Source organism: Hemicordylus capensis, chromosome 5, assembly GCF_027244095.1.
Source record: "Hemicordylus capensis ecotype Gifberg chromosome 5, rHemCap1.1.pri, whole genome shotgun sequence".
Lineage (NCBI taxonomy): Eukaryota > Metazoa > Chordata > Lepidosauria > Squamata > Cordylidae > Hemicordylus > Hemicordylus capensis.
In genome coordinates this window covers 197,637,193-197,652,685 of record NC_069661.1, presented here as the reverse complement: position 1 = coordinate 197,652,685, position 15,493 = coordinate 197,637,193, and the positions used below count along the sequence as shown (strand labels likewise).

The 15,493-nt window shown below is 40.7% G+C and overlaps 1 protein-coding gene across 5 annotated transcripts in view; it reads right to left on the bottom strand.

The window, feature by feature from the left end:
* Positions 1 to 15,493, bottom strand: part of TMTC2 (transmembrane O-mannosyltransferase targeting cadherins 2) — a 272,678-nt gene that overhangs the window by 175,097 nt on the left and 82,088 nt on the right. The window contains exon 1 of one of the 5 annotated variants that reach the window (XM_053257839.1): positions 3,780 to 3,813. The exons of the other annotated variants lie outside the window; for them this stretch is intronic. The gene's annotated coding sequence lies outside the window, so the exon portion shown is untranslated. Of the gene's footprint in view, positions 1 to 3,779; positions 3,814 to 15,493 lie in introns of those variants that run through there. 5 annotated transcript variants of the gene reach the window in all.

Sequence of the window (15,493 nt, the reverse complement as noted above, 5' to 3'; positions counted from 1 at the left end):
GTAAGTAATAAACAAACAAACTTTGGTCCTCCTGCAGATGCTGTACTACAACTCCCATAATCCTTATTGGTCACTGTTGTGGTCATCTGCAAAGCCACACTTGCACAGCTCTACTCGAGAATAAAATATGGATAAAAGAACAGCAAGGAATTCTTGAAGAAGAGAGTATGCAGCTTGAAGAAAACAAAATACATCGTACATAGCACCCATAAGCAAGAAGGCATGAGTATAAATTTGGTTGAATTTAAGCAAGAAACTAATAAAGCACTAAAGGAATAGAAACAGAGGTCTACAAATACCATCACAAAGTCACAAAGGGTGACCGAAAGTTTAATTCTGCTCAATGCCTTGGCCTATGGTATCCTGCAGGGCTCCATCCCATCTCTCACGCTTAACATATATGGAAGTGCTAGGGAAATCATCCAGGAGTTTGGTGCTGGGTGTCATAAAATATGCTGACTGCATCCAGCTTTTTATACATAGATGTGCCATGGAGAATCAGCTGATGATAGAATCTGGAAACATGAATGGGTGGAAGTAGGTTAACAAACTGAAATTAATTCCAGGCAAAACTGATACTTTCCGGGTCAAACTGCTGATTTGATGATGGTTTATCATGCAATAATTGATGAGATTTCATTTCCTTTGAAGGTGCAAGTTTTCAATTTGGGAGTCCTTCTGGACCTGACATGACACCGGGATGCCCAGCTTTCGACCATGGGCCAGGGTGGCATTTGCCCAGCTTCAGCTGTTATTCCAGTTCCATCCATTCCTGTTTGTCAGACCTGGCCATGGTGATCCATGCCCTTGTTACATCTAGACTAGATTACTCTAAAACACTCTACATGGGGCTGCCCTTGAAGACCCTTCAGGAACTTCAACTGATCCACAATGCAGCCACAAAAATCCTGACTGGTACAGAATGTATGAACTATATAACACCTGCCCTCAGTGAGTTGCACTGGCAGAGGCATACTTACGCCCGGTCCTCAAGGGCCCTGGTCTGTGACCTGCAAGGTCTGGGGGGGTCTCCAAAGGCCAGGTAGGACACCACCACAAGCCCCCTGCTGCTGCTGCGAGCCTCCGCGAGGCCAAACTACTGATCTTGCCAGTAATCTTAGCCGCCATGTGCATGGCCGAGGGGTGGGGGTGAGTCAAGCAGGCATCCCCACCATGGTGGCGGAGTGGGAGCAGCCACTGGGCCTGACTGTACGGCCCAGTGGCCCTTGAGAACTGCGAGGCCCAGCACCCACTCCCGCTCCACCCACCACCACCACGGGTGGGGGGATGTCTGTTCAACTCACACCCCATCCCTGGCCATGCACATGACAGCTAGAATTACTGGCAAGATCGCGGTTCAGCCTCACAACGGTGTTGGAGGAGGCTCTCAGTGGCAGGGGGGCTTATAGCAGTGGGGGGCTTGCAGTTGTGGGGGTGATCTGGGCACTCAAACTACCTAGGTGCACCACTGTGCACTGGCTATCAGTTTGTTTCTGGTTCAAGGTGCTGATGTTGGCCTTTAAAAAGCCCTAAACCATTGAACAGGATACTTGCCAGACCTCCTTTTCCTACTTGAGTCTGCCTCATGCATAAGAATTTGCAAGGAGGACCTTCTGCGTGTGCCGCCTTTATCAGGAATTCACCTGGAGGTCACACAAAATAATGCCTTCTCTCTGGTGGCTCCCTCTTTGCAGAATTCCTTCCTCAGTTACATTTGCATTTGCAGCCACATCACCAACTTTTAACCAATAAAAAAGTAATTTGATGCAAAACACGAGGTATTTGCATGCAGAACTGCAAATCAGAGAGTGCTCCCTTCTTTATATACCAGATTTCTCCCACCCCACCAATTTCTTTGTCATAGCAAGTAATAATTAGGAATGCTGAAGCAGGCCAATTGAGCCAAGTTTCCACAGCTAAAGGGTATGCATTATTTTATACCACAGCAAAAGACTGGGCAGAGTTTCTGGGGGAGCAGTTATTAAATAAGATATCTCTTGAAAGAGCAGGGTTATTTTTCCTGGTAAAGAGGGGCAGCTCCACTAAGCCTGTAATTATTGGGAAATACTATTTCCATATGACATTAAATAGGGAACCCAAAATAGAGCAGCATAGGATTATATAAATTTGGATGTTCATCTGAGCACTTGGTATACCACCAAAGCAGTGGCAAGAAGAGAATGAACAAGTACCTACAAGTCTACAACTGTCTAAATTAAAAGATGTCCCCTTTCCTTATAGGTGGACTGTGTCCTTTATTGTACAAGATAGGGTACTTCGTCCTGTCCAAATAATTCAAGGTGTATATGAAATAGATAGCTCCCTCACTCTTAAAGGAACGATTAAGTAAAATACATGTAGACAGCGCTAAACAAGGAGGAAACTAAAACACAGCATATTAAAAATATTTACGTGGCTAGAATCTTAAAATATTAAAAGAGACAAAACACAAACACATGGCATTAAGCAGTTATATTTTAACATTTTGTGGATGTTTTGTTTCTATGCTAATCAAATAAAAGTTTTACATGTTCCTTAGACAATCTAAAATCAAAAATGGTCTCCAATTTATATTTTGTGATATATTTCCCATAACACTAGTTCTTTTGTGCTGAGGTGTGTTCTAAATCTTATAAATTGGTCCTGTCAGTGGGGTGAGTATACACTGACTATATACAAATATCTACGTAGTATGTATCAAAATTGCCATTTAATTAAATCAGCAATTTTTGATCTAATGCTTCTCTCTGTAGAACCATGCTTCTCCCCCACCCCCATAACGATGAAGAATGGATTTCTGATTAAACACATCACAGTATTGGTGAAATTGCAAGAGACAGTGTTAATCTCAATTTGCTCCAAACCACAAGAATCATGCTGATGAACTGATGCTGTCTACAGCTGACTGGCGTGTTGTTTTCTTGCCATCAAATCAACAGAGTTAATAGGATCTCATTACTGCAGGATTCTTCCAATTGTATCCACTGTCAGACACCTAGTTGAGACTCCCAATAAATCATGTCTGAGCCAAGTGGAAGTGTAGCAATACATTGGACAGGGTGGTGCTACACTCACTTTATGCAGCTCAGTTTTACTTTTAATGGGATATGTTTTGCCCACAGGCTTCAGCTGAATTCGACAAAGGCAATCCACCACCAGTACCTGAAGATATTTGTCCATATAGCATCTCTGTTTGAAGGATACTCATGTCTCCTGTATGTGTTTACTTTTTCTTCTCTTCAAAAACCTTTTTCTCAGGCACTCTAATGACCTGACAACTTTCTTGGTAGTGTTTTTCAAGCTCAGCTGACTGAAGCTTGTCTAATGGGTCTTGAAGAAAATATATTATCCACCTTAATGAGAATTTATGCAAATTGCTGGTAGTAGCTTGCCAGGAAGCCTTTAGCATTAATTATAATTAGCCATTTCTTTGTTTATTTCTTAATTGTTCCTACTTATGTAACTTCAAGCCACTCCTTCCACAAGTAAGAGGAGACACATATGAAACTAAGCATGACGCTTAACATTAATTGGTCAGGGACATTCATTTTTGTCTTTCAGCTTTGTAGTATTTTTATTTATTAAATTTTCTCTTTATGGCTTAAAAAGGAGCTCAACCGAATCCCTAAGTGAAACTGCTTGCGGGAATGGGAACAAAAAAATATCTTTTACAAGTTTTAAGGAAAGAAATGCCCCCTCCCCCTGCCACACAAATCAGCAAATATGCTCATAAACGGGCTGCTGGGTTGCTTAAGTAAAGGTCAAGCTATACATTTTACCTCAGCTTTGTGGTTTAAAACCCCATCTGCTGCCTGTCCTCTAGAAAGCAGCATAAAGAGAGAGCAATTTATAGAGAATCAGGTGGGGAGGGCAGGCAAAGGCTCTTCCCTCACAACTTCACTTGCCTACCCACTTTTCCCCCAGCAGAGGTCACAAACCCATGCTCCCATCACAAATATAAGTCTGTAAACTCCAGACAAAACAGGCAGAGAAGTTTTTCTAAAGTGGAACAGAGCTGTTTCCCCTGCTCCCAACATACAAATACACCCTACTTTTCAGACTGACAGTGTGCATGGGCTAGTAAAATACTTGTGGACTACAACACACTTCTTTGGACTTGTTTGCAAAAACACAGTAAAATTTGATATTTTGCTTTACATTGAATGCTCTAAAAGTATCTCTTGGGGAAAACAGCAGCTAGCCTGATGAATGACATTCCTCTGTATCTCTGTACCTTTATCTGGGAAAGATACACTTGCACCTTCCTTGTCAACTCAGGCACTAGCCCCCAGGACAACAAGAATAGCTGCTCTGAATTCTAAGAGTCCTAAGTCACTGTAGTACAATAACTATGGAAGAGAAATAAGGAAGTGTATAGCTTTCTGAGCAGATTAGATACAACCTCTCAAATATAGCTTGACATTTATTTCATAAGATTGCTTGATTTGACTGATGTCACATTAACTGATGGTATGGTATCCTCCAATTGCACTGAAATAAATGAAAAAGAGTAATTACATCTTCAGCAAAACTATAGTATTAAATAATGTTTTTTATATTATAAACAGTTCTTTTGTACACATCATTCAATATCATAATCGCCTGCATTGGCTTTCAGAACTGTAATTTAGCAAATTACAGTTTCTGATTCCTAAAATATTTTGCAGTCTTCAGAATGCAGATGTATTCTGCTTATAGTAGCCCTTTTATTTTAGCTTTTCCCCTTCCGCCTGAACATATATTCATTTACAAAGTTCCTGCCCCAATCTTTCCCCCTTTGAATTTTGGCTCCTGCAGTAGCACACTCCAAGGTTTTATCATTTAAGACCAACTAGGATATTTTAAAGAGTTGCAGACTAGACATCCAATTGCTTTAATTTACAAAAAGCAAAATTGGTACTACAGTCCTCAACAATTTTACACGCCGATGTTTCCCTTATTACCATTGACTTTCCGAATAAGTATGGCGCAGCGGGGAAATGCTTGACTAACAAGCAGAAGGTTGCTGGTTCGAATCCCCATTGGTACGATATTGGGCAGCAGCGATATAGGAAGATGCTGAAAGGTATCATTTCATACTGCGTGGGAGGAGGCAATGGTAAACCTCTCCTGTATTCTACCAAAGAAAACCACAGGGCTCTGTGGGCATCAGAAGGCAAAATCAACCTGAAGGCACACTTTACTTCACTTACAACCTACAGAGAATGTGATCCCCTTTCTTCCAATGGCTGTGCCACATTACTGGTTTGTTAGTTAATGCTTTAAAGGATGGACATTTCCTGATCTTAAAGGGTACCCCCCTCCTTCAGCAGTGCCTCAACAGTTCAAGAGCTTTTTTTTTTTTAAGTATGAAAGCTGTTCATACCCCATCTCAAGAATCTGAATGAACATCTGCTATGATTTCTTTTAAGGTGGTAACAGTAAGCCTCTCTCTCCCAATGATGACATGTGGACATTCTTTCATTCATTCCTTCAATTTCTATACCACCCTTACAAAAATGGCTCAGGGCAGTTTACACAGAGAAATAACAAACAAATAAGATGGAACCCTGTCCACGAAGGGCTCACAATCTAAAAAGAAACATAGACACCAGCAACAGTCACTGGAGGTACTGAGCTGGGAGTGGATCTCTTTGAGAAGGGATCTGTGGGACTATGTTGCAAAGGCTAACATTTGGTTAGGACACACATTCTCTGATCATCTGCGTAAACCATTACTCAGAAATCAGCTCAATTAGGTTTTAAAGGGAAATGTATTTAGGTGTCAGATAAGATGTGCTAATGTGTGACATTTATTAGTGGAAATACCAACTTATTTTGAACATGTGGCTTAAAATAATATCATCAGTTACTATTTCTGAACTCCTTGAAATACAACATGAAATGCTACTTCTCCTTCAAACCTGTTTTCAATGCAGTTCCTCAACACAAACATACATTAAGTCACACCCTACTTTTGATAAGCAAGCAGATGAATTTTGTTTAGCAAACACACATGTAGACAACCTCGAAGACCTTTTCTGTTGCTTTTGCCTACTTTCCTGTCTGAAGGCATTTTTTGGAAAATAATCAGGATTGGCACTAGTAAACTTCCTTCAAGTCAGTCTCAATGATGTCATTTCATATACTTGAACAGATGTGGGGATTTTCAGAATCATAGGAGGCAGCGGATGGGTGGGTCAGACAGAGAGGAAGCAACTGAAATGGTATTTTGGAACTCCTCCTGAGAAAACAGGACAGTCACTTCCCCTTGTCTCAACCAAAAAAAAAAAAAAAGTACAAGTACTGCAAAACAAAAAGCAACATTAACGTAACTCAGGCTCCAGTCCTATACACATTTTCTAAAGAGTAAGTCCCATTGACTTCAGTAGGGCTTGCTTCTAAATAAACATACATAGGATTAGGTTGCACCTACATTATTTGTTCTTCATTGTTTTAACAGAAAAATCCATTTTATGTGCATTTAAAATGCACAATGGGATTCATCAAAATAATTAAAGGTTAAAAAAAAAACAACTAGCCAAATTAAAATGATGTACAAAGAGCTATCTCCTGAAAAGCCTTATCGCTACTTGTTAATAACCAACACAGTCCATGTGAATGCTAATGCCTGGCTTGCAGCAACTGACCTCTTGGCATGATCATCAGCTTGCCAGAGAAGAAACAAAGACATCAGCAATTGGTCCCAAATTGGTCAACAAGCATCGTATAGTATCCTCATCCCTTGCAAAAACATGGATTAGAGAATGGATTCATCAGTGGGGGGTCACCTCTGTGAGGATACTCTGGTAACGGTTGTCTGAAATGACCACACAAATGGAACTAAAGATTCCATTCTGCTTGAAAAGTGGGATAAAAATGAGGAAATTACTTAATTAAATAAACTTGGAACAATTTGTGCAATCATAATTATGGAAAGTCACAAGACCAGACAGTTAATCAAGTGCAGTATAATACAATGAATTACAAGAGGCCTTTACTGACAATCCAAATTTTTGAGTTGTAGGGCATGAACTATAATAGAAGTTCTCTTTGACTCTGTTCCAAATTACAATCTTTTCAAAACCAGCTATTCATATTACTTTGCCCAATTTTATTGTTAACTAAAGGTAATACAGGTACTAAAAAAGTCCAAAGACCACCACACATGGCCAATTTGCCCTCCATAGTTAAGAGACTGAGATGGGCTGTAGGCTTGTGCCCAATTTCTCCCTTCCTTGTTCAGTTAATCACAGTGTAGTTTTAAATCTTCATTTGTGTGTATTAACAAAGGTCAGTTTTAACAGAGTTTAGAGACCCATTTCAAATTCTAGTTGCAAATTACCTTAACCCTCATCCAGAATCATGATTTTTTTTACACCTGAGTAGGACTTCCTACTCCCAAGTAGTCCCACTGGTTACATTGAATGCCTCAACTTTTCCAGACCAAGAACCTACAATAATTTTATATTTCACTTCAGAGGAGTACAGCAGTGACCCCCAAGCCTGGTGCCTGGTGTGACTACACGACTCATTGAGAATACATTGCTAATGGGCCTCCAGCAGCAGACAAATAGCACCCAACCAATCAATTCAAAAAACAGTTAAAAAAACAGTCAAAGCCTCTTCTCCCCGCCACCAAAGCACAGCAGAACAGTGCTGTGCCAATACTAACATGTGTCAACACTAACACTAACAAATGTCTGTGCCAATACTAACTTAATTTAACTTATTGTTAGCTTTAACCCTCATCCATATTTTGGAGCAGATTTCCACCCCCAGTTTTGTAAATGTGCATAAACAAGAAAACCACTTTCAGCTATGCTGTTATTGTCAAACTCTTACTAGGGATGTGCAATTCGATTCAACCTCAAATCAGTTTGGGTCAAATTGGGGGCAATTCGGTGATTCAACCTCAAATTGAATTGCCCTCAAAATAGAAGCCCTGATTTGGGGTCGAAGAGAATCATCTCAATTCAACCAGAACTCATTGGGTGATTCAAGAGTGATGTGTTGAGACAGCCGGCCAAACCGGCTGTTTTTGACTACTCAAATCAATAATTCTGCAATTCAATTCAAGCTTGAATCATATTGCAGAATTTAATTAGTGCACACCTCTAGCTCTTATCTGCACTCTGGTATGTGATATATCTACAAGTATGGCCCCTCACCATATATTTATGTTATTAATAAAAATATGTCAGGGTAGAAAATCATCCCAAAATTAATGAACTCCCTATGGTGAGGTAGTTTCTATCCCATCCCCATGTTAAGTCATTGGGGATGAGAGGGAGCACCCTGTTTCTCTTTGGAAACTTCAGTTTTGTTTCCACTTGCAAGCTCAATTGACTTTGAAAGATGATAGTGTTTGAAAAATAGTCAGGTACTGCATAGTTCTCAAGTTAGGAAAGATAAAACCAGGCACACCCAAAATGTCAGATCTAGTGTCTGGAACAAGTAAAGCCTCCAGATGTACCTGATCTCACAGAAACAGGGATTTTAGCCAGCATAAAAAATCCAAAAGGAACACAACAGCAGCAACTACAACATCTTAGCTTCGGGAAGCCTGGCATCAGTGGATCAACCATCCACAGTATATCTCCGGTTTTTGCCCATTTCTCCCAGTAGGATACAGCCCCAAAAGGTGGCGGTGGAGGTTGACTCTAGGTGGAAAGCGCAAGAAGATTTCAAGGTGGAATGTGTGACATTGAGTAGTCTGCTAAACATGACTCACCTGCCAGTGAAGGTACCAATATAATGGCTTACGTGACAAGTACGTAGGAATGACAAAAAGTGGTCTACAACCAGTGTATCACTGGCCCAATGCATGCATCATATGTGAGCACACAGGAATAGCATGTGAAACAATCAAAGACATTGTCAGTCCCTCACATCAGGTCCTCTCTGCCTGACTTATCCAGAAAGGGAAAAATAACATCAGGATACACTGGAGTAGTGCGGGGTCCTCACACCACTTGGCCCCACCCACACTTGGAGCAAGGTGAGGCCTGACCAGAGGGAGTGTGTTGATCAAGCAATAAGAGGAAGGTGGGCAGCAGCAGGGGCCATCCAATGCTGCTGTAGCAGCTGACGTGAACTACAGTGATGAGGCGGGGCTTCTGACACCTGAGACAGCCCCAGGATATGAGAAATTAGGCTTGGAAAACACCAAAAGGAGAGTGAGCAAGGAGGTTCATCAGAGAAGGATGAGGCTGGAGACAGAAAACGGAAGAGAAAGTGGGAGGCCTTTGAAGGGAGGTGTGCGTAAAATAAAGATATTTAGGGATGTACATGTCAGTGACAGTGACATTCGGAACAGTGCTGGGGTGAGATCTGAATCTTCTGGTGAAGAAGGCAGATCAGGAGGATTTTTGTCCAGCTACAGGATACAGTGAGTGAAGCAATGCCCCACCCCACCCCAGGGTGTGTGTGTGTGTGTGTGTGTGTGTGTGTGTGTGTGTGTGTGTGTGTGTGTGAGAGAGAGAGAGAGAGAGAGAGAGAGAGAGAGAGAGAGAGAGAGAGAGAGAGAGAGAGCGCGCACACCCTGCTGGGAACAATCAAAATGCTGCCTGGAGTCCTGGAGAGACATTGCCAGTCGGAGAAGACAGTGCTGCTATAGATGGACCCAACCATCTGACTCAGTAGACAGCAGCTTCCTAACAGAACTGAAAGCATATCTTGGCCTGTTAGTCCTGGCTGGTGCATTTCATGCCAAGCATGAAGCACTGCAGGGACTGTGGGCAGTATACTTGGGGCCTTCCTACTTCTGTGCCATGATGCAGCTGAGATGGTCTGTGGACATCACAAGTAATTCAAGGTTTGATGCCAAAGCCATATGACAGGAGAGTTGTTCTGTTCCTACTGGCAACACATGCCAAGCAAACCAAAAATATATGGTTTGAAAATATGATGGTGGTGCGATACAAAAGCCACTACCCACTGAAAGGAGATATTCAACTTGAAAAGCAAGCTGAAAGACAAAGGCAAGAAGGTCTGCAAATTGTGCAGCATTGTGTACAGCCAGCCATTGGACAATGCTTGGGACCTCTTAAGGTAAATCAATTTACCTTCAAATTCCCTTCAAAAAAAAACTTTGGCATGTAGAGGGGGGATTCAGATGAGGATCCTTCTCACATGATTAAAGGATGTGTCAAGAGGGCATCGGTACATCCACCAGTGATGTCAGGGCAGGTGCGTTCTTGCCACAGCCCTGATTTTATCACATTGTGTGCAGGGTAATTTCTTCTGAACCTGCCCTCAGAAAACTGTAGTGAGGGGAAGGGTGATTTTTCCCACCAGTGTAGAGCTGACAGAGGTTCCCCTGAGCAAGGGGTTGATATGTATAGGAACTATGTGAAACACAACAAGCCAGATATATCCCCCAGAGATGCAACCACATTCACCAAAGGAGCCATTGTCATATGTGTTTGGCTTGGATGGACAGAAGACATTGGCACTGTGTGTACCCAGGGAGTGTGTGTCCAAGACACCTGAAAAGAAAAGAAACCAAGCAAAAGATGAGATGATTGTGGGAGCCAGCTCTTCAACCAGTCCCCAGACCTGTGGTGATTTGCCTTTAGGTCAGTCAAAGAGTGTCCTTTCAGCTGAAATGCTGAGAATTGAGATGCTGAAGTATGGATCCTCAATCGTGTGAGCTCTGAAATGTTGATTTGTCCTAGCTAAGAACTCACATTTTCTTTTTTCTTTTATGCTGATTGATTTTTAAATATTTTATTATACTGTTGTTGTTGTTGTTGTTCTGTGAGCCATCTTAGGTTGTCTGGCAAGAAAGGTGGCATACAAACATTTTAAAGTAAAATACAACAGTCATATGTTGTATGACAGGGATGGGGCAGTATAATTTGCATGGAATTGTTAGCCAGGCCTTTTTGGCCCCCAGTATGATAAAGAAGGTTTCTGACCTCTTCAGATCCATACTGGGCAGAAGTGACAGCTCAAAGCCATTGGTTGCTTTTTAAGAAATGAGAATGGTAGCAAATATAGTATACAGCTGTAGATTGGCTTAAGAAGGGGTGCAGATCCAAAGGTCCTTTCCACTTGCATGAATATATTCTTGAGGGCTACATATGGAAATGGCTGAGTTACTAAGTGAAAGGACAGCCAATGAGACTGGGGTAATGTTCTAGGGGAACTCTCTCACACGTCTTGATTTTTCCATGAAGTAAAAGGTAATCACTCCCTAGCTTCAGGTAATCCCTCTCCCTATTTTTCATCAATGTATTTTTTTCTTTATTTTTTAGGAGGCTTTCATAGCAATAGAGGTTTCTTCTCTATTTTCTAATAACTCTGTCTGATTTTTTGCAATTTTAGCCCTGCTTCTCAAGAATGAAGTAAACCTTTTTCCTTCTCTCCTTACATGGCACCTTTCTAATTTTATTTTTATTTTCATTCCCCCCCCAAAAAAAATTGTGTTCTACTGCTTATTATAATCATATTTTCAACCATATTGTTTCTAATTTACTACAGTCTTTCTTTTGTTAGATTTTTCAGTCATTTACAGGGTTTTTTTTAATTTGGGGGGGGATTCGTTATCCTTTTATGAGAGGATCTAGCTATTTTCCCACTGGATTTCCTTACTCACTGAAAAGGTTCCCTCAACTTTTATTGACTTTCATCCTTTGATAGGTAGGTATTCCATTTCTGATTTAAAATTTGAGCTTTATAAGCGGGTTCAGTTTTGTTGTTAATGGGGAACCAATTCTAAGCTAACTGAGAATTTAACTAAGCTAAAACTATCCTGAAAAATTAGAGTTTCCTAAACAGCAAGGACAGGAAGGCATATAAGGAGGTAGAACAATGCACTGAAGTAGGATGCAGCTTATATCATATGAAAATTATTTGCTGCTGGGATTTTTATTGCCTGGTGGATTCATTTCTCCATTTTCCATATATGCTTCATTTGCTGTGCTATTTTTTAATTCATTCATTCATTCATTCATTCATTCATTCATTCATTCTCAGTTTCGATTGTATTGCTGCTTGTATGTTGTGTTTAGTGCTTCAATAAATGGCTATTCATTCATCCCAGTGAAACAAAAAGCCACTGCTTTTTGAGCTGGTGCATGTATTTAAGATTATCGGTCTTAAAGCAACATTTTTCCTTGGGGGTGGGGGGAGGGAGCATGTGGGCCTACAATTACAAAATAGGAAATATTGGTTTATATCCAACAGTAACATATCCAACAAAATCTTCACTGCCCCTTCTCCCCCACTGCAGTTCCCCATTCTCCATGAAAAAACTGCTCCTGAGAGTTGGAGGTCCCTTGAGAATGTGTGGGATGTGACAGAGGGAGCTGCAGGGGGGATTTTTAAAAATCACTTTAAGGAACCAACCACAAAGGACTGCCAGCAGGTCCACCATGATAGGTATTATGATGCATTTTCCTGGGAGAAGAAGCACACTGCTACACTTCTGCAGATCTATGGAGCATCTTTTCCAACATCAAAAGCATAAGGAACACAGTGTTATGCTGGAAGAGAGAAGAGCTCGATGGCAGCTCCAATCTCTCACCAACCATTCCTGTCACAAGTCACCTTTCTGGCTTAAAATTACAATTTAAAGACCATAAACAGGTCTTTATATGGCAGGACATAAAGGAAATGTTTAAGCAAGAGTGTTTTGACAGATAAATAAAAATGTCATGCATAGTCGCATCATGTTGTTATTTATTAAATCAATCAAATCAACACAATTAAGTAACATCCTACATAGAGTAATAATAAAGGTTCAAATGCCTTCCTCTTAAAAGATTCAGCTTGCATCACTGATGAATATTAAACAAGCACTTAAAGCTCACTGTAACACCGTTCCAATTTTTATCATTTAATACAAATCTTGCTATTATTTTCAGAATGCTGGAAGAGAAAAAAAGAACAAACTCCATTGAGAGAATAACTCTGTGGTGCAGGACTAACCATCACTTCATTTTTCCAAAAAGAAATTTAGCTTTTGTGCAATCGTCTTGCCCTAGCCATAAAGGTACTGAATTCTCCCTCATCTCTGATCCTAAAAGAGTTGACTCTTTAAAGCCACCTTCAGTTTGAAGAGTGATGTTCCTACAACTGACGGAGCCAGCATGGTGTAGTGGTTAGAGTGCTGGACTAGGTCCAGGGAGACCCAAGTTCAAATCCCAATTCAGCCATGATACTAGCAGGGTGACTCTGGGCCAGTCACTTCTCTCTCAGCCTAACCTACTTCACGGGGTTGTTGTGAGGAGAAACCTAAGTATGTAGTACACCACTCTGGGCTCCTTGGAGGAAGAGCGGGATGTAATGTAAGTAAAAAAACAAATAAAATACTCAAGGACAGTCTATTCCTGGCCACTTCAGAGAATTTGAACACAGGAGTTATGCAAGTTCTCCCTTGCTTTTTCAACCTGCTGTTGCCCATAAATCAGGATCTAGGGGCAAATGTGATGGACATGGAGATTTGTTAGGGGCCATCTGCCCCACCGTGATTGTTACTGCAGCCATTCTTGCTTGGCTTGCCCCACAGTGAGCTGCAACTCTTCATGGTTACCTTGGGTGAGAAGTGGCCCGATTCAACCCCAGCATAGCATCCCTCCTGTGGCTGTTGCTGGTGTATATCTTATGTTTCTTTTTTAGATTGTGAGCCTTTTGGGTACAGGAAGCCATTTTATTTAATTAACTAACTAACTAACTTACATATTTCTATGTAAACTATGGGAACTTTTGTTGAAAAGCAATATATAAATATTTGTCATGAATATTCATTGTATTCCTTACCACTGGTGCATCAGAGTTCCACCATGCACAACCAGAGGAGCCAGGCCCACAGTGACTGTCACCCACATGGTTAGAATGACTTGAAAAGCTAGACTTCATAGTTTCCACAAAATGGCATCCGAAGGTTGTGGACCATAATCAGGAACCCATCAACTCACATTCAATCAGTTTTCCATAAAGAAGGAAACACTGTTTTTGAAGTTAACCTTGGGGAGCCCATTTATTGTTTTTGTTTGCTGAAAGCATTCTCATGAAAAATCTCTTCCACTTAAAAACAATTTATTTTTAAATCAGAGTAGGAGTGGTGGTCCATGACTGCTGGGTGTTTCCTGGAATGCATAATTTTATGATTAAGAAAGTCTTCTGTAGCATTAAATGTTACACAATTTGGCAAAAGGTAATAGCATCTATTCTCTACTACCACATACAAAACACACATGGTGGGGCATCCATCCCTTTCTTGCACCCAGAAAACAAGCAAGCTGATCAGTAGCAGGATGACTCTTTTCTCTCTCCATCAGCGAGTGATAATCAGTCGGTATGTCATTCTTTGTTCAAAAATACACCTTAGATTTTTCACACCAACTCTACATGCATTTCGAATAAACATAAAACACTGATAACACTCAGAAGTAGTGACAACACTTTTATTTAATCAGATGTAGATTGTTTTGTTGAAAAATTCTACAACTACAGAAATTTCATCTCTCAGCTCATCAGCTTTTTCAGCACTGAGACACAGACTTCACATAACAAAGCCCACAGCTCCCAATTAAAAAGGAAAATAAGAGATTTTGGATCATTCCTGGTATATAGTTCCATGCATGCTCAAATTTCATCTGCAAAAGCACCTGGGCCTCAATGGGAATGCCATGACATCTAAAGTCATGCATGATTTACTTCCTTAGCCAAAGCACTTTCTGTCCAACAAATAATTGGCATATAAAATTGACATGGGTGTAAGTAATTTGAAACCTGTTCATGTATAGTAGTCTGCAAGCTCAAGTTCTCTCTCATCATATTCTCCCTCTCTTTGTGCTTCAAAATAAAAGAAAAAGAAACTCATAGGAAACATTCTTCTTTCTTTCTCAAAACATGAAAAAGGTTATACTTCTATTAGAACTTTGCTATACAGTATATCATTTGAAAGACATAAGGAGGAGGCAATCAAGAAGGTGATAGGAAGGCAGGAAATACACCACAATCCAATTAATTGCATTATAAGAAATATAAGCAGACATTGAGGATGTATGTGTAATCAAGAACTAACTGCATGCATTCTTTGCCTAAGTATCTGAGTACAATACAATTTCTATTCTGCATCCACCAGGAACAATAGCACATCTTAATATCTTGAAATGGTAATAGAGATATAGGAAGCCAGTCAAAGCTAAGCAGAAACAGTACTAAAGAAAACCCATTGCACTGGCTTTATACAGGACCACCAGTGTAGTCTTTTCGTAGGGACCTGATTTCAAAGGCATCGATTGGTAAACACGGCACTAATTAGCATTAGACAAGCCCATGCCTGAACAAAGAGACAAAGGTCAGTGGATCCAGGATGGGGTCAAGCTATCAAAACCCAGGGGACAATATAGAGCCTCTCTCTAAAGAACTGACTCATCCCAAGCAAGCAGAAAACAACCTCATGGATCTCTTAACCTCATTCTCTCTCCCTCTTCCCCCCTTTTTATTTCTAAAGAAGAGAAAAACAAGTCACTTCAATGTAGTGCTATTACTAATTGGT